Source organism: Dipodomys spectabilis, unplaced genomic scaffold (assembly GCF_019054845.1).
Source record: "Dipodomys spectabilis isolate Male_0828 unplaced genomic scaffold, ASM1905484v1 ptg000264l, whole genome shotgun sequence".
NCBI lineage: Eukaryota > Metazoa > Chordata > Mammalia > Rodentia > Heteromyidae > Dipodomys > Dipodomys spectabilis.
In genome coordinates, this window is record NW_024870941.1 from 3,886,175 (window position 1) to 3,907,863 (window position 21,689).

The following is a 21,689-nucleotide window of genomic DNA, read 5'->3' on the forward strand; positions in this document are numbered from 1 at the left end:
CATTTACCATAGATTTACAATACTATTTACACTAATTCTCAAATATGTGTTGAAAACAATGATTGTATTTGGAATGATGGATCCCCCCCTTTTTTGCCTTAATCAGTTTATAAAGCACTGATTTATTCCATTAATATTTTGAGAGGACCAACTTCCTGATGAATGTATTCTAAAATGTGTATGTTATTTTAATATACTATATTAAATTGAGTTTCTACTTGAGTGGTCCTTGATTCTTATTTCCAGCAAGGACTGCTATCCTTAACATTTCATCTTCTTTCTTACCGACAAATGATGCTATTGTGAATTTTCCTCTGAATACTGATTTTTATTGTGGTCATAGCTTTTGATATGAAGTTTCTTCTGTTGGTTGCTTTTCAAATAGTCTGAAATTCTCAGCTGCAGTGGTCACTTTGTATTCTTTTTGAGTTTCAAGTAGTCATAATTTGTGTTGTTTTTTTGTAATGGTATTTATTATAACTTTAATGACAATATGTACTGTTTCAAATTTCTACTTTGAATTGATTAATTTTTATAGTGGTGAATTTTTATGTGCATTAGACAAGTGAAATGTGTAACACCAACTCAAAGAACAGAGAGTAACAAGCATATGATTTATAAATCTATGTATGTTATGTAAATTCAGTTTACATTATGTAAATTAGGCAATTTAAGCTTATGGAATATTAATATCTCTACTCTGGTTTTACTATTGTGTGCCTTGGTACATCTTTGCTCACCTGTTTTATTTTTTACTTTACTTATTACTTTATCTTCAATTCAGTTTTTGCTGCTAATATAAAAATTGGTTTTATTTCAAAAATAACTCTGGCATCTGATAGCCATTCCTACATAGCATAAAAGCAAATATTTTTCACCTTTTTATATTTATTATGCTTTATTTCTAGATTTTGCTGTTAGTTTTGATGTGTTGTAGTTACTATGGGTCTGTACTGGTCTTTTTTTTAATTTTTATTTTTGTCGGGTAAGGGGTTTGAACTCTGTGCCTGGGAGCTGTCCCTCAGCTCTTCAGCTCAAGGTTAGTGCTCTAACACTTGAGCCACTGTGCCACTTCCAGCTTTTTCTGCTTATGTGGTGCTGAGGAATCGAGCCCAGGTCCGCATGCATGCAACGCAAGCACCCTACCACTGAGCCACTTTCCCAGCCCTGTACCGGTCTTCTTAGCTGAGAAAAGCTATCCATCTTGATATCAGCCCCCAATGCCTCTTACTTTACTATAATATTGAAATAAGATGTTCATTATGAGTGCTAATCAAGGCTTCTGAATCCAATTCCCTGTTGCTTTCTTCTTAATCCAGTGTGATAGGGATTTAGCTTGTTTTACTTCTCTCCTATGGTCTCTCTTACATCTTAGGATGTTGTTCAATGAAGGAATTTTGTTCTAAATATTTCTGTTTCTCACCTGAAGTTTATATTTCAGGGAATGTTTCTATGAGTTCCATATATTTGAAGACTTTGAGTAATGATGGATCTCTCCTTCTACCTTTGTTTACTTCGTACTCTTCTTACTCTACCTTCTCTCTCTTTGGGCTACTCATTTATCTCTTGTTGGAATAGACTCTTTATTTCCATCTTTCTTCCATATGAAGTATGTAGACAGTATGTTCACATGTCCTCTGAACTCTATCATGCCTGTCATATCTTTCTTCCACACCAACAATGAAACAAGCTGTGATTTGACAGAATTCCTGGGTAAGATCCATTCTTCCAGCAAGCCTCACAATGCTGTGCTTTTATCTTCTAATGTTGACATTCTAGGTAATAAGCAATTGCCAGTTTGATCTTTCTATTTTTACAAATGTTTGCCCTGTCTGCGGGGAAGCTTGAAGTTGTTTCTCTTCATCTTTGAGATTAAAACTCAAAGCATTTATCAGAACTTGGCTTGGCATGTGCCTCTGCCCTAATGCCAGTCTTGTCTGGCTTTTAGGTGTCAGCTTCATGCCTGCTTCAACTTGGGACATTTAAGTATCTATTATCGCTTTCATTATTACTTATGATTGTCTACTGTTCTTTCACTCCCCTTTAAGTACGAGTATCTGAAAACTAACCCCTTTGTTCTTAACTTTTGCTTCACAGTTTCATTTGTTGGCATATTTTCCAAATATGATGTTCTTAACCAAAAAACACCCTCTCCTTCACCTACCAAAGTCTATAATGTACAAGTCTGATTGCAGTTGATCTGCTTCATTCATGGATTGAGTTTTCTGAAAATTTGCCTACTTAATAAGATTCATTTGTAACTTCATGGACATGTGTTGGGTAAAGAAAACTGAGACTCTTAATACGTATGTTCCCAACAGAACTCAAACAGTGCTGTGCTCCTACATCAGCTTTCATCTGTAAGTAACAGTCTTTTTCATGGTTTATTTAGTGCTCTATTCTTCATATTTTTGCAATTTTGTTGCTATCATTGCTGTTGCTTTTACCGTTTAAAACAGCCCTAAGCATAAGTGCTACAGTGTGTTCCTAAACGGGTTGTAAAGTGCCATATGGAGACAATGTTTGTGTCATATCAGTCATGTTTAGTCATAAACAATAATGTTGTAAGTCATTATTTCAGTGTTAATGAATCCACAATGCATGTCCAACAAGGTATGGTTACATATAAACACACTGCTTGATAAAAGGACGTGATCAGAGACTCCTAGGAATTTATTCCTTGAGCCCCCTAGGAGCAAAGACTCAGTATCTGCCATTCTTGGCTACTTTGTAAAAGGACTACCAGGAGTAATAAGAATAAACTCTGGTTCTCTGAAGCCTCTTCTCATGCTGTAACATGACCTTGAGTATTGTTACTCTGCTTACTTGTTAGATTGCCCATGCTTTTCAACCTTGTTTTCTGGTAAAAATATGAAACCTTACTTCACAGTACCTGCTTGGATTTCCTTTCTCTGCTTTTGCTTGGCCATTCAGTAGGCTTCGGGATTAGCTTGCCAGTATTTTACGAATTGAATATTTTCTTAAGATTTCCTAAGAATGCTTAAGATTTCCAAAGGAAAGTCTTCCACTTACAGATGAAAGCTGATAAGCGATGGCAGGGCAATACATCGTAAGGTCTCGTAAGAATTCAAATGGATTATTTAGAAGCACTGGATTTGAACTGCATTCCAGCATGTCTTCTATACTCCAGATGGCATCACTGGAGTCTTCCTTCTCTCCATGGCTGCTCTTTCTAACTTTTGTTCTAACTTTTGTCTGGTACAGATTGGTTTATTTCTTTTTTTTGTTTATTAACAAGTTGCTTGTGTGGTATAGAAAGCAGCTGAACTCTGTTATTATGATCACTGAAAGGGAGGAATTCCACTGCTAACATCTGTTTTGCCAACACTGCTGCAGATGAGACCCACCAATGAGTTCTTCTATTGCCTTTGTGAGGACATTCCCATGAGTAGACTGTCTACTGTTCTCAGGATGAGCAAAGCGAAGATGTATTTTCAGGACCACTAACTCTCATTAGCTCAGCAAAAATCAGTGGACTTTGATTCTGTGTCTACTTTCCACATAGAGTAAGCCATTCCCTGCTCTCTTCTCTAGGTTTGTATATCCTCGGGGTATATTTACTTTAGCTGATGCCAATGTGAGCATACTTTGTTCCTTTGTATATTTTATGTCACTTATTTTGATTTATGAAGAACTTTCAAAAATGTGTTTTTATTTAAACATGATACTTAGAACTCATCACTGTGGTAAATTCTTCTCCAATTAAATTCACTTGACCCTTATTTCAGCATCAAGTATCTTTTAACATTTCTACACTCCATTTCAGCATCTCAGAAGCATTATTTCACATAGGCTAAAATCTGATTTTTGCTAAATATTCATAATTTTTTTTAAAGTGCTTTCAGTTTGGTAAGCATTTGATACTGTGACTAGAGTGCTAGATAAAAAGGTAGCAGCTGAAGTTGAATCTCTCGCCTGCTGAGAAGTGTGTTTATTCCTTATCTGTAGGACTCTGAATGTGCTATTTCACCTCCAGCAACTTTGATCTCCTTAGCTTAAAATGTGGATGAGAACACCAGCTTTGCAGGGTTCCCATGCTAATCTAGGTAGGAGGAAGTTTTTGGCTCAGAGTAAATAACTGGTGAAATATTAGTTGATTTGGAAACCACTGAAAAGAATCTATACTATTAATGAATAACATAATCACAATTTTCAAGGAGGAAGTTTAACCTACCTAAGAGAAGAGAGCACTTTGAGTCACGTAAAGAAAGCTGCTTTACAAAATATTAATTTACATCAGCATTTCTATCCACTAGATTGTGTCTGGTTTATTGCTTTTTCCAGAAACATTTTCTAGTTCATTTCCCTATTTCCCATAACCATGTTTATTCTAAATTATATAAGTTTTCGTTAAGATTATCTTGAAGTCAGACTTGCTAAAGTAGATTTCCCTTTGCTACAAAGTATATTAAATTGTTCTAAGTTCCTATTATTTAAAACAGCAGTGAAAAAGGCACCTGAGAATCAGATGACTACAGAAATAGTTGAAAGAATATGTGACAAAGGATTAATGCAAATTAAATTTGTGTGTGTTTATTCTTTTCAAGTATATGAGATTTGCAAATGCTAAAAATCAAACTTGGTGAAAACAACAACTGGAGACAGATGACTATCCAACATAGTAGCTGATGAGAGAGAGAGAGAGAGAGAGAGAGAGAGAGAGAGAGAGAGAGAGAACTTAATGATGGGATCCTATGTAGAGGTGTGGGCAGGGTTAGGAAACCCACTAAGCCTGGAAGCATTCAGTAGAGCAAAATCCTTTACTGTGCAAGACCCTCAGCGGGTAGAGGGAGCAGTCTCCCAAAGTAGTCTTGTAGGAGGAGCTCAAGGACAAGCCCTTTGGTCAAAGAGACACAGTCACTGGCAAGCTTTGACCAGCCCTGCAGAGGGGGATCTTTTGTCTCCCCTCCAAGACTTATTATGGACCACCACTGGACCTAGTCAGCCAAATCCAATAGGATAAACAAGGGCTAAGAGCCTGGGTGAAGATTTCTCCTAGAACACACAGCAGACTGAGCAGTATCCTGTACAAAGGGAATCCCCAGCACAGTATGAGACTGGAGGAGATGAGATATAAGCAGAGACGATTTAGGATGGACAAAGGTTCATGAAGACAAAGCATGAAGGCAAAGTGTATAGGGATGACAATATCTGGCGTGAGGAAACAGGTGTTCTTGCAGACTGCTGCTGGGAAAGTTAAACTTTCCTAGCAATGTGTGAAAGATATAGCAAAGTCTGTTTTTCTTCAGATTTAAAAGAAATTAATCTTCAGGAAATAATTTGTGTGATGGCACATACCTGGAATTCTGGGAAGGCTGAGGCAGAAGGATTACAAATTTGAGGCCAGCCTGGACTACATAGAAAGACACTGTCCTAACACCTTCCCTGCCCTCACCCACAGGAAGGAAGGAAGGAAGGCAGGAAGGAAGGAAGGAAGGAAGGAAGGAAGGAAGGAAGGAGGGAAGGAGGGAGGGAGGGAAGGAGGGAGGGAGAGAGAGGGAAGGAGGGAGGGAGGAAGCTGTTTAAGTTTAGAGATCAGGCTGTGACTTGCTTCGTTATTACTCCATATTACATAGCACAATAGCTTTCAGACTGTCCTGAATGAATCCAATTTTTTAATAAAACAACAGTTTATTCCATTTTTGAGTGAAAAGGCTGAGACGCAATGACTCTACACCCTGCTTGTCCATCTAACACACCACCATCTGTCCAGCTCCAACTATAGGAAAGAGAGAAAATTTCCTTATGCAACTATAGATTACCACTCAGGAACACACAAGGGTATCAAACTGTATTAAAAAAAAATACCAGGCCTATGAACTTATCAAACATACTACATCAATAAATATGGAAACTCCTCTATGTAGATCGTAGTAATGAAGGGGCATCTAATATCGAATCTGATTAGAGGCTGAACTGAGCACAGCCCCTCCCACCTCTCCCACTCCCCAAATCCAGCTGGCTTTGCATGCAATGACCCAGTGGAACCAACTTCTGTCTGGACTGTGTCAGCTTGGAAGCTGACACTTTCAGTTGGCATTGGGCCTTGAACTAGCTGTGCATTTGGGCACCACTGGTCTCAAATGCTCTATGACTGGCTTCTTTATGTTAATATCTTATTAAGCCACCTGCAAAGACTCTCGTATCTGTATCATTGTTTGCCTTTAGCAAGTCCTCCTAGAAACCTACTACTTATTTAAGCCTTTCTTATCTGTAGCCTACATATTCCTGGAACATTTAGCTTGGCACTCTACCGTTTGAGACATTCCACCAACCCTAATATATTAGCTTACTAGGCAATTTGATAGATAATATTAATAATTAAGATTAGAATAAAAGAAACCAACATATGGCTATCAAGTGAAATCAATAATACTTGGCAAATTAAGACTAGTAAAACTGACATAACATAGGAATTAATGTTTTTCAATGAATTCTGACATTGTAGAAAGACAAGAATGCTGATGTGTTTGATGTAGTCACTCACCACATTGAAAATATAGTTAGACACGTTCCTAGAAATGATTGCTCAAGGGGGAAAAAGGGATAGTGGGAGAAAATAAAGGAGTGGGTAGCAATGTTTGACCAGAAATGTATTTGTTGCCTTACTCACGTAACTATAACCCCTCTGTATAGCATCTTTACAATAAAATTAAATTTATACAAAAAAGAAATGATCGCTCAGGACAGTTAATCACATTAGATATTACAATAACAAATTTTAGAAGATACATATTTCTACAGTCATAGAATGAATTGCACTGTATTTACATACATGTTTATATATACATATATGAATAATATTCTATACCAAACATTACGAAAGGTAGTCTAGATCAATACGTGTTGTCATCATTTTTTTAAAAAAAGCACTTATAGTTTGCTACTGAGTCTAAAAACAACATTGGAGAGGTTTTGGTAACTTTTGGGCATATTGAAAGTAGAGGCAAAAGAATTGAAATGGCATTGGGAAGAAGCAGCAGTGCGTCTCAGCTGGGTTTAGGCACTATTGTTCTCCATGTGGGTTCCACCGTTTCCCTGTGAGCCATCTCTTTCCCTCCTATTCTAGGTGGCCATCTTTCCAAACAGGCCAGCCTGGAACTTAGAAAGTGACTTCTTCGCAGGGAGCGTCTTTGGGGCCTCGTTCTTCTCAATTATCTTTTTGACCTATCACCTCAAATACCACTAGCTCAGGAAATGTGCAGATTCTCTCATTTAGAAACCACTTCTTATGAAGTGAGAGGGTGGGAGAGAGAAGAAAGGGGATGGAAATGGGAGGCTGAGGGGAAAAGAGCAAGAGGAGCGATATGCAATGAGCGTGTCTCGAGTCCCTGCCGTGTACCAGGCCTGGCTGGGGCTGATGATGGGAGGAGTTAGGAGAAAAGCAGGCAGGCAGGGGATGTGAGATCTGTATAAGTTGCAGATGGCAGGATAGGTTGATAAATCAAAACCTGGCTGACAATGAAACGGGGGCTGGTGTGTGCAAAAGAATGAGAAAGGAAGACATTTAACAGATGTTAAATAAGGGCAAAGAATGAGGGAATAATGGTGAGGCACAAAAGCTTTGGTGCCAGGACTCTATAGGGGACAGGAGAGAGCCCTACCAATGAGAAAGCCCTCTTCAAGCACCTCAATTCTCCCTAAGAGCAAGAGCAATCTCCATAACACCAGAAGTGGCACGAGATGGCTGAGACAGGCTGACCTGTTTGTCTTCCTGCAACAGCTCCATGTCACGTGTTCTCTTTCGCCAACAAACTTTTCTTTTCTTTTTAAATTATATTTTAATTGTAAAGCTACTGTACAGAGGGGTTACAGTTACATGAGTAAGGTAATGAGCACATTGCCTATCGAGCATTATTACCACCTCCTTCGTTTTTCCCCTACTATCTCTTCCCTCCCCACTCCTCAGCTCCTCCCTCCCCACCCCCCCCTCAAGTTGAAAAGTTCATTTTCAGCATAGTGTCTTGTACATCTCATTACTACAGTGGGTCAACCTGGATCCTTGTTTGAGCATTCTGGACAAGCTTCTTTTCAAATAAACTTTCCTAACACGTAAAGTTTGGTTCACAGTGCTTGTTTGCTAGGGCTCAAAAACTGGGTGGCTAAAGTGAGAGGAATTTTCAGTTCCCAAATTTAAAGTTTCAGGCCCAAGTGTGTGTAAGGGTTGATGACCTCCCTCTCTCCCAGTTTCTGGTATTTTACTGGCTTCCTCTGACATTTCTTTGGCTTGCATGTCATTTTCCCTGTCTTCATGGCGTGTTTTCCTAGGTTTGTGTCCAAATTCCTCTTCCTTACATGTACCAGTCATACTGGATTGGGCCCACCCTCATGACTTCATTTTAACTTGATAGCCTTTGCTAAGATCATCACCAAATAACAGAATGTAGTGCAGTTCTAGTAGTTGGGTCTACCAGGCTGGAAATTGGGGAGCGATGCTATTTCATTCACAAAAATCACACATAGAGGTCATGGAGGACTGTTTAAAGGGTAGTTCAGAAGGCCCACTGAAGTGATGTCATTGAAGCAGATCTTGAAGGAGATTCCTTATAGGCCGGGGGGGGGGGGTGGTGGGGAGCGGAGGTAGGTTATATGTGAAAGAGATGTGAGTCACAAAAGACTTTGACAGTTGAAAAGACTTTAAGGAAAGCTGGTGGGTTTTACCATGAAGGAAACAGGGAGGATGTAGTGAATATAGATGCTCAGTGGCAGAGCCAGGCTACTCTGACCATCGCAAGCCACGGTGAAGAATTCTCATTGTCTTCAAAGTGCACTAGGAATTTGAGCATCAAGACTCTCTGATAACCCTCTCCTGGCTGAGGAAGTCATCTCAGCCTGACCTTGGTGCCTCAGTGAGCTCAGCCCTTTGTCCTCCCTCCCATCCTTTCTTACTACTGTCTGCTCAGGCAGTACCACATTCTGACCCCTTTCATCTCTATGGTAACCATGATGGGACCCCATCCATCGCATTCTCGTCTGGTACCTTGCTTGTTTGCAAGCTTACCCTAAGTCTGTAGTGGGTTTGTACTAATTAAATTAAAAGCACTGCAGAGAATTTTATTAATTGTGTCCCTTTCTGGCTCCCCATTTGAAAAGAAGGTGCTGGTGTAGTCAAGACCTGATGCTGAACTCCAGCTGTTGTGTTCAGACCCTAGTTATATCAATTATAAATTGTGTGAAATCATTATGTGCCTCAACATCTCTAGTTTTTAGTCGAGGCTGTTAGTAGTACTTGGTTTATATGAACACTGCGAAGAACAAATGGATCAATACAAGAAAATCACTTAGACAGTGTCCTATGCAGAAAAGGCTATCAGCATCATTATTAATGTCTTCCTTATTAGAGGTTGATGACTGGATTGCATTAAGAGGAGATCAAGATTGTTATAGGATAGAATTTATAATTGCCTAGACCAATTGGTCCTTGAAGAATTCTTCATACGTGGGGACTTAAACGACTCACACATTCTTCTCTCCAAGAAGGAAAGCTAGGCATCCCAACTGCCCACAGTGTCCTGACTCACACGCGAGGAAGTTTTTGCCTGTCACAAGAGGCAGAGTGTGCAACTGTGCCTCTGAAAAATGTGTTGGTTTATGCCTGCAAACCCAGCTACTCTGGAAGTGGGCAGCAGGGTGAGCACTGTGAAAGGCCATGGAGGTGGGGAGAGGTTGGAGGTTGAGCAGGGGCAGGGAGTGAGTCCCTCATCAACCAACATAAGAGGATTACAGTCTCAGGTTGGCCATAGGCAAAAATGCAAGCCCTTACTAAAAAAGAATGGAAGCAAAGAAGATCTGGGGTCATGGTGCAAGCGATTGAGCACACTTAGCAAGCATGAGGCCTTGAGTTCAAACCCCAGTACCGCAAGAAGATGCTTTATCTCTGCAACTGCCATGGTCAAATATATAATCATTTGCGAGTGGCATTGATCAGTGCAAATACACCCTCTAGAAAAATAATTGCTTGCTTGTTTTTAAAAGAAGTGGATATTGACTATTAAGACACAAAGTTTACAGTTCAAAACAATTAAAAGTTAACTTAAAAACATATGGAAAGCAAGCTTTGGTCTGATAATCCACATATTCAATCAACATGCCTAAGGAGCCTAATGCATGAACAAGCCTAGAGCTCTGATGCCCCCACCATGAGCAGCCTTCAGTTTCTGTGTCTACTGCCACAGTAGTATCTACCTTAGGAGTCTGTCTCTCCATCCCCAGCCTCACTCAACACAGGATTGAAGGAGAATTCCTTCTTCTCTTCCCTCCCAACACCCCCACCTCCAATGAGGAATGTATCTTCCCTCATTTGTTGTGCATACAAGACAACAAAAACAACCTAGAGATTCATTTTCATTTTTTCTCTCCTGATTTTTTTAATTAGAAAATTTAGAACCAGACACGGAATAATTTTGAGAAATTTCTTTGTGAAATCCTTCATGTTTATGTCTGACCTCTATCCAAAACTCAAACCAGCCAGGATATGAATTCCAGTGGTGCTCTGTCTGGCTGGCTGCTCTGGATTTCCAGCACCCTATTAGCAGCCTCCGTGTGATTTGACAGGAGTAAATAATAAGAGACCAGGTCCAAAAGGATGGAAATGGTGCTAGAGACCGTCTCTCCTTCTTACCTTCCTAAAATCCTAATGATTACACATGCCATTTCTGAAGCCTGGATACGGATCCTTCCAGCTGGGCATAATAAATGAATTTTTTGAAGCCATAAATGAAAAGTAGAGGGTGTTGGATTTGAAACAACACCTCCAAAAGGAAGTACCGCAGATTCCAATTTGTGCACAGAGCCAACCAAGGCATATGGCAAGACACATGATGTGCCGTTTCCATTTTCATTTTCATGCTTTGCAAGCTGCCACCAGCCCTGTGGACTGTGCCTGTCTACAGATTGCAAGGGACCTAGCCTCCTTCCTCCACCCTCTCCTTGACCGAGAGCATGTGGAGGGGAGAAGGATCTTGTATGAGCCGCATCCAGTTTGATTTTAGTGTAATATTAGCTGTGAGCTCATGGCTTCACAATGGAGAGAACATTCAGTCATCACCCAATGGAGATCTGGAGTGAAGCTCTACCCCAAAAGGACCAAGATGGTGTGTGTGTCAAACATCTCTTCAAAACACATTCTGCCTTGGCAAAGCCAGGGCGCTTGAAAATAATGCTATTAAAATTATAGCTTCAGCCATGCATCCACTTTAGGTAATCCTAGCTTCTCAGGAGGCTAACGTCTGGAGGATTGCAATTCAAAGCCAGACCTAGACAGAAAAGTCCATGAAACTCGAACTTTAATTAGCCAGTAAAAAGTTAAGCTAGAGGTGTGGTTCAAATGGTAAAACACTAGCTGAGCAAGCATGAGTCCCTGCATACTCTGGAACCAACAACGATGACGATGATGATGACGACAACAACAGCAAATCACAATAGTGATTCTGTCTAAACTCAGCCCTTTCTGTTCCTTTTTTCTTTTTTTCTTTTTTTTTTGGGTCTGGTCGTGGGGCCTGAACTCTGGGCCTGGGCACTGTCCCTCAGCTCTTCAGCTCAAGGCTAGCGCTCTACCACTTGAGCCACAGCGCCACTTCTGGCTTTTTTCTTTTTGCTGATGTGGTGCTGAGGAATCGAACCCAGGGCCTCAGGCATGCCAGGCAAGCGCTCTACCACTGAGCCACCTTCCCAGCCCCTCTGTTTCTTATTTCTGAGAGACCTCAGCCATTTTTTTGTTTCTAGTTCCTTTTCAAAAACTTATCTCATTTAACATGACAATGAACTGATCCAGTCTACCCTGCTATTTTATTTGTCTTCATTCCTGTTAGATTCTACAGTTCTTTTATTCCCAGATTCCAGGTGTTGAAGAGCTGTGGGCATGATTATTTTTCACTGATATTGATAAAAAAAAAATTCAGGTCATAGTTTTTTATGTTGATTCCTGGAATAGAGAAGGACAGGAAAGTGGCTATGTCTTAACTAAGATATGAATCACATTTAGCAGCTTTTGTTCCTCAGAGCATACTTGTGCCCCAAGCGGTTCTGGCATGTCCCTTGGCCACCAGAGATGATGGAGGGAAGCGTTGCTCTCATGGTTTGGATGTGAAGAGGCTTCCTCAAGGCTCTTGTATTGAAGGGTGGGACTAGTTGAGGAGGTTCTGAAAGCGTTTGGAGGTGTAGCCTAGCTGGAGGAACTAGGTCACTGGAGGCTGTCCATGAAGGGTTGTGTCTTTTCTCAGCCCCCTCCCTATCTCTCTCTACTGCCTTCCTGTCCACCATGACATGAGCTACTCCACCACACCCTCCCCCACTATGATGGACTAAGACCTTGGAAACCGTGAGCTAAAATAAATCTTTTCTCCCCTAGGTTGATTATGTTAGGCATTCCATCATTCCATACAAGAAGGAACCGACGATGTTTTCCTGTAATGCTGCCTGCCGAAGAGTGGGTCATATGTAATTCTGATTAATGCAATGATCAGAGCTGCAATGTACCTGTTACACACAACATGGAACCTGCCCTAGTAGCAGGTTCTTTAAACATTAGACTCCTTATCCAATCCACCCAGACACTAACTTGGGCTCTCCAGCAACTCTGCTCAGCAGTGCCCAGATGGATGGTCTGTGTAGCAGCTCTCAGAACTCTCAGCTCTAGGTGTATGCCTAGCCAAGTAAGGAACATTTTATATATAACTTTTTCAGCTAGATAAGAAGTGATTATCTCCTTGATATGTGAATTGGCTTAAAAGATCTACAGTACTGTCCTCCCATCATATTCTTAAAGTTGACTGGTAAGGACTTTCAGCAGGATCTAGAGGGAAGGGAGATAGAGGGGGTAGAGTGTCCCCTCCTCTTTTGCCTCTCTGACCTGGCCATGACTATGTTCCCATGGGCTCCCCTCTCCTCATGAGTGCATGGCTTCCAAGGCTCCCACAGGCTCCTCTAGGATGGGAAGGTGACGGTTTCTTGTGTTCAACCCTCCCACACACTACATTAACCCTTGTTGGTTCCTTCAACACTGGCCTCTTCTCTGACGTGGTTTTTTGTTAGCTGTTCATTGGTCAAATCCCTGGGGTGTGACTTGCTTTGGGGACACTGGCCAATGTGGACTCCATGTGTGCATGTCTGCTGTACCGTGCTGTAGCCCTCCTTTCTGAACTTCCAGTAGTTGCTGTGGGGCGGCACATTCATGTCCCTGCAGGGACATTCTCTAAGACGACAAGAGAGCAGCTGCTATGTATGCAGCAAGAGACACAGACTCCAGCTCCACAGTAGAGTCAGGACTCCGGGGCCTGTGGAAATGTTCCAGGTTCCACCGTAGGGGGACATTTTTAATAAGAATTGGCCTAGGAATAAGAATTGGTCATGGGATCATGTAAACCCCAGGGACTTATATCTGTCATCAAGTAGGGGACAATCACAAAATACAAAATTAAAAGCTTTCTCATGACAGAAAAAACAATGGAATATCAAACATAGCACAAAGAGTCAAATGGCTTTTTTTTCTTAAAAAGGTCTTAGATTGAATCAAACTGAAAATGCCATAGTAAAAGTATTCTGACCATAAAATCTTTTTGTCAAGAAATATCTATGGCTGTATCTCCAACCATTTCTTATTTGTTCAATTTCCACTTCCATTAAATAACCTATATCCCCCCAAATGACTTTGAATTTCCCTCCCTTTCCTTCCTTCCTGCAAGTGTTTATTGCTCTCCCCTAATTCAATGGGAGCTCTGCCAAGAAAGAAAAGAAATAGATGGGAATGTGTACGTCCTACACTCTAAACAGGAAGGATTTAATATTTATTAAATACCATCTGTGGGTTTGCGGACTTTGCACACCATGTCCTGAAGAGTCTTTCCAGCTGTGGAGAGCAATACACATGACTTTTAATTCTAAAAGTGAAGAAAATGAGGATAGGAGGATGGACGGCTTTTCCCTTGAGTACACCCATGGAAGTGGGCATGCCCAGGGGCATCTGACCTGTGTCTCTCCAAAGAGTCAGGGTGCATGATGCCCTCATGAGACCAACTATCTGTGACAGAAGAACTGTCAGGATCTAAGCATGAACCCTGGGGGGTGGGGGTGGGGGCGGGGATGATTGAGAGAATTTTATCTTTGGGAAAGATCAGGAAACATTAGGGAATATGTTCACTGCCTCAGCTACAGAAGTCCTTTTGCCATTTTGGGAGAGATTAGCCAGGTGCCTATCATCCTGCTTTCCACGGTTGCTCACTTCATTAGATGAATGGATTCATTCACATGGCAATGGACTAAGGTAGTAGAAGACTCTCATGTTGAGAGCTCGGTAGATTTTCTGACCATCAGCATTGTGTCAGGATGGATGGCTTGCTAGTAAGGTCATAGCCCATATGCTCAAGGACCCTACAGCTCTCTGAATAAAAGCCAGTCTCTATAAACTCAAGGTGTGATGATTGCCAATCACTGTCTTATCAAGCAGCATAAATTGGAGACTGTTTTCCCTGGTGCAACTCGTAACAACTCTTACAGCTGGGCACCTGCCTCTGTTTTATTGCCTATAAATCTTTAATATTATATTAGTTGGCACCATAAAGCATCATTTGGAAACTATAAGAAGTTTTTAAAATAAAAAACAGTAGCCCCATAGACCCTGCCAATTCTAATTCTTTAATGTTTAGGGGTATTAAATGGAAAGAAGATACTACTCTGAAGTGATTATACTTTCAACAATCAGACCTAGATGGAGATGTTTTTACATCTTATGGATCAATTCTTGGAAAAGATTGGCAGCTCCACATAGGAATGGCTGAGCTCAATGAACTGTCAAAGTTACAGGTGAAAAATGGACACCTACAGGTTAGCTTCCTTCTTTATTAGTTCAGAGTTTTATTACTCTAACAAGTGTTGGTTGGCTGCCTACCTTCTCCTAGGTTCTCTAATAGTCACAGAAGAGGTGTGTAAACAAGTTAGATTCTGTGCTTTTTAGGAAAAATATATCTGTATTTAAAGTAGAATGATTAACTCTACTAAGTGCCATAAAGAGCACTAAGAGGTGTTATTGGATGTGATAGAAGGGGACCTACTTAAAATCTGGAGGCTTTCCAATAACTTTTATGGAAAAACTCGATCCTAATAGCATCATACCTCCCAATCAACTGCACAGGAAAGGGAGACAATTCTGAATTTTTTCAGACATCATTTTCTTTTTTGGCATGTAACTTTCTGGGTTAATTTTACATGATTGCTTGTCCCAAGGAAGACGAAAGAAATGACAATGCTGTGTTTGGGTGTCGGGGTCAAAGAGACCTGGATGTTAGGCAAGTTCTGAAAGCTCTCTGATTTTCAAAGACTTAAAATGATAGGAAATCTCTGCCTGGGCTTACTGGAAGCATTAGACCAGACCATTCAGATGAAGCCCCAGTTGCAATGCTAGAAACAGGGGAAGGTGGTGCCAACTTACGATTCTATGATTATAACTAGTACTTCAAAAAGGTACATAACTTATCCAGGGTCTCAATTAATCAATAAGTGGCAGGATCGGTACTTGACGTCTGGTCTGTCTGCTCCTTTTGTCAGTTTGCTCCTAACTGGCTCACTCTTGGGGACACCTGAGTCCGCCCTGTCACCTGGGAGAGACTGAGGGTTCATTGCAGGAGCTGAGGGCAGAGATTACTTGCCAACAGGAGGCTCTGAGTGAAACTCTGGCCCATGACCTATTTTTTTATATAAATAAAGTCTTATTAGAAGCATAATCAGAGTCATTCATTCTTCTCCAACTCTCATTTGTCTATGACTGTTTCTACACTACAACAACATAGTTAATTATGTGCAGCAGAGATTGCCCACAAAGTCTAACGTATTTTCCATCAGACCCCAGTTCAAAACTAGGTTTCTGGATAGAGAAATGGCTTGTACAAGGAACAGAACAGGAAGTGTGAATCCAATGAAGAGAGCTTGACAATGGCAATGCCCCTGCACGCCACAGCCTTCGACAGAGACCCAAAGTACCCGTTGAGGGGTATCAACATCACGTTAAGAGTCCACTGGGCACTGACAATGGGGCCAGAAAGCTGATGGGTGTTATCAATGCTGAAAACATCAGTGCCAGGTGAGTCCTGTCCCTAGTTTACAGCCGAGGAAACTAAAATGAAAAGATTAAGGCGATTGCCTCTGTTTTCAGAATCACGGGTAAGTAAAGTTTTGTCCTGGACTCCTGAAAACCCTTAAAGTTTCTGACCATGGCCTGTGCTCTGTCCTCTACCTGCCTGTCTCCAGCACTCACTTCTCTCATGGCTGTTCTGTTGTCTGCATGACTGTGTGGACTAAGATAGTGGGTGTTCGAGCAACAGGCCTTGCGGCTCTCCTAGCCCGCTTCACCTGAAATGATCAGGTTCCACTTTCTGGCCCTAGTCTGTGTGGAAAGGAGCCAAGATGGAGGCAAGCAGGGGCCAGTGTCCATGAATCCTGATGAAGAGCAGCCCCAGGAAGAGATCCAGGGTGTACGCTTCTTCTCTGCAGCAGGGAATGTTGTCATCCATTTTCACTGAGAGGAGCTGCATTTGAAGCCTGCAGCCAACCAGCGGCTTAGGGAGCAGGGGGAATGAAGCAGCAGGCTTGATTGCGTCCACTTCACCTTCACAGGCTGGATCCAACCATGGAAACATACCCAGGAGCTCATTTTCATGTTCGATGCACATCTAAAGGGCCATAAAAAATATGGCACCTGCCCAAAGTAAGGCATAAGAGAACTAGAACACTTTTGAGAAGCATACTGGTTTAAGCTATGAACAGAGATCACCTAATTGCCTGAAAATGCTTGCAATCATCACATCAAAAGTACAACAGTAGGGGCTGGGAAGGTGGCTCAGTGGTAGAGCGCTTGCCTTGCATGCCTGAAGTCCTGGGTTCGATTCCCCAGCACCACATAAACAAAAAGAAAAAAAAGCCAGAAGTGGTGCTGTGGCTCAAGTGGTAGAGCGCTAGCTTTAAGCTGAAGAGCTGAGGGACAGCGTCCAGGCCCAGAGTACCCAGGCCCCATGACCAGACCCCCCCCCCAAAAAAAAAAAAGTACAACAGTATATATTTTTTCTGGAATAAGGATTTGTGAGGAAACTCTGGAAGAAAAAATTATGTTTGATTTACATGGCTTTTTATTGTGGTAAAATATACTTGACTAAATCCACCACTGAAACCATTTGAAAGGATAGAGTTCAGTTGCATTGAGAACCAAAATATAGGTGTGTAGCAACTTCGCTCACCTGCTCCCCTCTCCTCCCTCTGCAACTTCTGTCATGGCCCTGAGCTTAAATTCTTTACCCATCAAGCAACTCTGCATTTTCCCTTTCTCTCAGCTCCTGGCAACCACAATTCTATACTCTATCTCTTATGAATTTGAATGATATAAGCAACTCAGAACTGGGAATCATACACTACCTGTGTTTTGATGTCTGATTATTTCAGTTAACATCATGTCATGCTGCTAAGGTTCATCCATAAGTTTCACTCATGTTGTAGAAGATGGTCAAATTTTCTTCCTTTTCTATCTATCTATCTATCTATCTATCTATCTATCTATCTATCTATCTATCTATCTGTCTGTCTGTCTGTCTGTCTGTCTGTCTGTCTGTCTGTCTGTCTGTCTGTCTGTCTATCTACTATATCTATCATAATCTATTTATCTGTTGATGGCATGAGTTGCTTCTCTTTTTTGTTTTGTCCATTGGCTGCTGTGCTATTTGGAAGCAAACATCAGTGCACTGTCTACTTAAATCTCTGGAATATACTCCCACAAATAGAATTGGTGGATCATAATCATCATTATGTTTTGCAGTGGCTGCACCATTTTACATTCCCACCAGCAGGACACAGCGTCATGACTTCTGCACACCACTCACACTTGCTAGATTCTGATTTCTTGAAAATACCCACTAATGGGGATGAAGTGATCTCACTGTGGCTTTGACTCTCAGTGTTGTAATGCCAAGTGCATTGAGTGCAGTCAGTGTTCTCTGCTTATTCCTTTTGTATTACCTTCTTCAGAGAAATGGCTGCATCTAGTCCTTTGGGTTAGTGTTAAATCAGATAGTGTGTGTGTGTGTGTGTGTGTGTGTGTGTGGAGTTGTGGAGTTGTGGACATTCATTGTATAGTACAATGTGGTCACTAAACCCATACCAGATAAGATTAAGATTTTTAAATATTATCTCTAATTCTATGGGCTGCCTTTTCAGTCTATGGATAGGTGTCATTTGTTGCAAAGTTTTAATTTTAATATAGTTTTTTTTTTTGCTTCTGGGCTTTTAATGTCATGTCTATCAAAAAACAATAACTCCTTCCGAATTCAGTGTTGTATTTCCCCCCATTTTCTCCTAAGAATGTTGTGGGTTTTGTTCTTATGTTTAGCTTTCTTTTTGTTCTTTTGGTGTTAATTGATTGATGCACACAGGATGAAGAAAGGGTCCGTCTTCACTCTTTCGCATGCATGTGTTCAGTTTTCCCTCACTGAATGACCTTGCCGTCCTTGTCCATAAAGTTCCACTATAGCTGGCACCAGTGGCTCAAACCTGTAATCCTAGCTACTCAGGAGGCTGAGATCTGAGGATCACGGTTCAAAGCCAGCCTGGGCAGGAAAGTCCATGAGATTCTCTCCAATTAGCAGCCAGAAAAGCAGAAGTAGCATTGTGGCTCAAGAGGTAGAGCACTAGCCATGAGCTGAAGAGCTCAGGGGCAGCACCCAAGCCAAGTTCAAGCCCCATGACTGATGAAAAAAAAAAGTTCCACTATATATTAGATATTCTCTGTCTGGGTTTATATTCTACTCCATGGATTTACATGTCTGTCTTTATGCTAGTATCACATCATTATAGCTTTGTAACATTTTTTTTTTTTTTGGTCAGTCATGGGGCTTGAACTCTAGGCTTAGGCACTGTCCTTGCACTCTTCAGCTCAAGGCTGGTGCTCTACTGCTTGAGCCACAGCACCACTTCCGATTTTCTAGTGATTTATTGGAGATAAGAGTCTCACAGACTTTCCTGCCCAGGCTGGCTTTGAACTGCGATCCTCAGATCTCAGCCTCCTGTGTAGCTAGGATTACAGGCATGAGCCATCAGCGCCTGGCTTGTAACACATTTTAAAATCAGAAAATGTAGGTCTCACACAATGCTTTATTTTGCTAAATATTTTTTACCATCCAGGGTCCCTTGAGATTCCATTTGAATTTTAGGATATATTTCTTTTTCTGTTTCTATAAAGTTTTCTGTTGGGATGTTTATAGACATTGCCTTAAATCCATAGCTTAAGGATGCTAAGTTTTCCAATCTATCAACATAGAATGTCACTTGATTCATTGTTGTCTTTCATTTCTTTTGCCAACATTTCGTAATGTTCAAAGTATCTTTTTGCTTAAATTTATTCATAATGATTTATTGTTTTGGGTACTATTTTAAATGGAATTCCTTTCTTAATTTTTTTCTATGCTATTCATCATTGGTGCACAAAAAGTAATTGACTTGTGTATATTGATGGGAAAATTGTATATTGATGTAACTTTGAGAAATACTGACAATTTTTATTAGCTCTAAGATCTGCATATATTTTGGCTTTTCTATAGATAGTATGCTTTTTACAAATAATTTTATAGCTTCCTTCCACTTCAGAAGCTTATTTCCATTTCTTGTTCCATGGTTCTATGTGTGGCTTTCAGATCTATTATTTTCAGTACTATTTTACATATAATTAGCAAGACAGCGTATCTGTATCTTATTTTAACTATAACTATTGACAGTTCACCATCAAGTATGATGCCAGTTGTGGATTTTCCATGTGTGGATTTTATTATATTGGCATCATTTCTACATCTAGATTGTTAGATATTTCCATCATGAACAGCTTCTGAATTTTATAGGAGTTTCATCTGCATCAATTGAAATGATCATGTACGTTTCCTTCATTTTGATGTGTGGTACATCATATTAACTGATTTGTATATACTGAATTGATCCTTTTAACCAAAGCCAGCATAGTCAGGTAAACTACAAACTATTTCCACAATTGTCCTTGGCCATAGTACATTGTCATTTGGGGGGGGGGGAATCTTTTTAAAAAATTGTTATTGTAGGGTGGTATACAGAGGGATTACAGTTACATAAGTCATGTAGTGAGTACATTTCTTTCTGAAATTTCTCCTCATTTTCTCCCAGTTTTTCCCTCCCACACACGTTGTATACTTCATTTTCAACATAATGTATAGTGAGTATCACTGCTTCACCCTTTTTCCCTCCATTTCTGTGCCTACCCTTAACCTCCCCAAACAGATAAACTTGCATTGTAATTCCTGACAATCTAATATAGCCTTTACAGTTTTGAGTAAGTCTAATTGCTGAAGTACTTGTGCAAAGTGCCAGTCAGAGTAGTTTATGCCATACAGCATTAGTAATAAAAATCAGAATGTGATATTGAAACAATACTTCTACTCCCTAGAGTATTATAAAATACAAATAATTTATAGAATTCTTTATATATCATCTCTTTTTAAACTACAACCTTGTGAATGATAATACTATTCAGGCTCAATTTGAATAGTTAGTACTTTCCTAGACATCAGTAGATTAGTTGAAAAGAATACAATGCAAAATGAGCTTATGGAGTCTGCCTGGAGGGAAACAACCCTGCAGGAGAGTGGCTTCTCTCAAGACTTAGTGGAGGGCTCTTGTGGTGCAAGAGTCTGCATGGGAATCACCATAAAGACTGGCTAGGGGATCCTTGGGTGCCACAGGAAGATGCGCTAGCTTGGGGAAATTCCCCAGGGGAATTAATCTCAAGGCTGTTATTAACTGAACTGTGTGCCCTCAACTGGAAAGTCAAATATTGAAGCTCTAATCACCAAGGTGGCAATATCTGGAGAGGAGATATTTAAGGATGTAAGAAGAAATGATCAGGTAGAACACTTACTTTGCATGACCAGAGTCCTGAAGGAAAAGACAGAGATAAGAGATTTCTTCTGTCTTTACCTCCATATCTCTCTCCCCTCACTCTCTCTCACTACAGACTCACTCTCTCCTTACCTGTCTCTATGTCATCTACATCTACCATATCTATACCATCTCTATCTCTGCACATGCACGCATACACATACCGAGAACATATGCAAGACACGCCCTTGTTGGTATTCTGTTGTAGTAGCCTGAGCATTTGCTGTTCTGAAAACATAACCAATGGACCAGGAGGCCAAACCCTGCTTTCCCTGGAGAAGGAGACTCTTTCCAGGATGTTTGCCCCACAGGAGGGTCCTCCCTCCTGTGATCTAATGTATGGGCATGGCATCTGATGTACCTGGTATCCCTTGGACTGCTGAGCTCAGCCATCCCAGCTGGAAGTTTCAGCCACAGAGATCTGACACCCCAGAGAATTCTCTTACGTTCTTAACCTCCTGTCAGATGCTCATCTTAATTGCTGAGGTCTTTTTGTGTTTGTTTTGCAAAGCAGTTTTATTTTTTGTATACATTTTTATTGTAAAATACTGTACAGAGGGGTTACAGTTACATGAGTAACGTAATGAGTACATTTCCTATGGAGCATTGCTACCCCTCCTTTGTTTTTCCCCTACCATTCCTTCTCTCCCTACCTTCCCAACTCCTCCCTCCCCACCCCCTGAAGTTGTAAAGTTTGTCTTCAACATAGTATCTTGAACATCTCATTATTACAATGG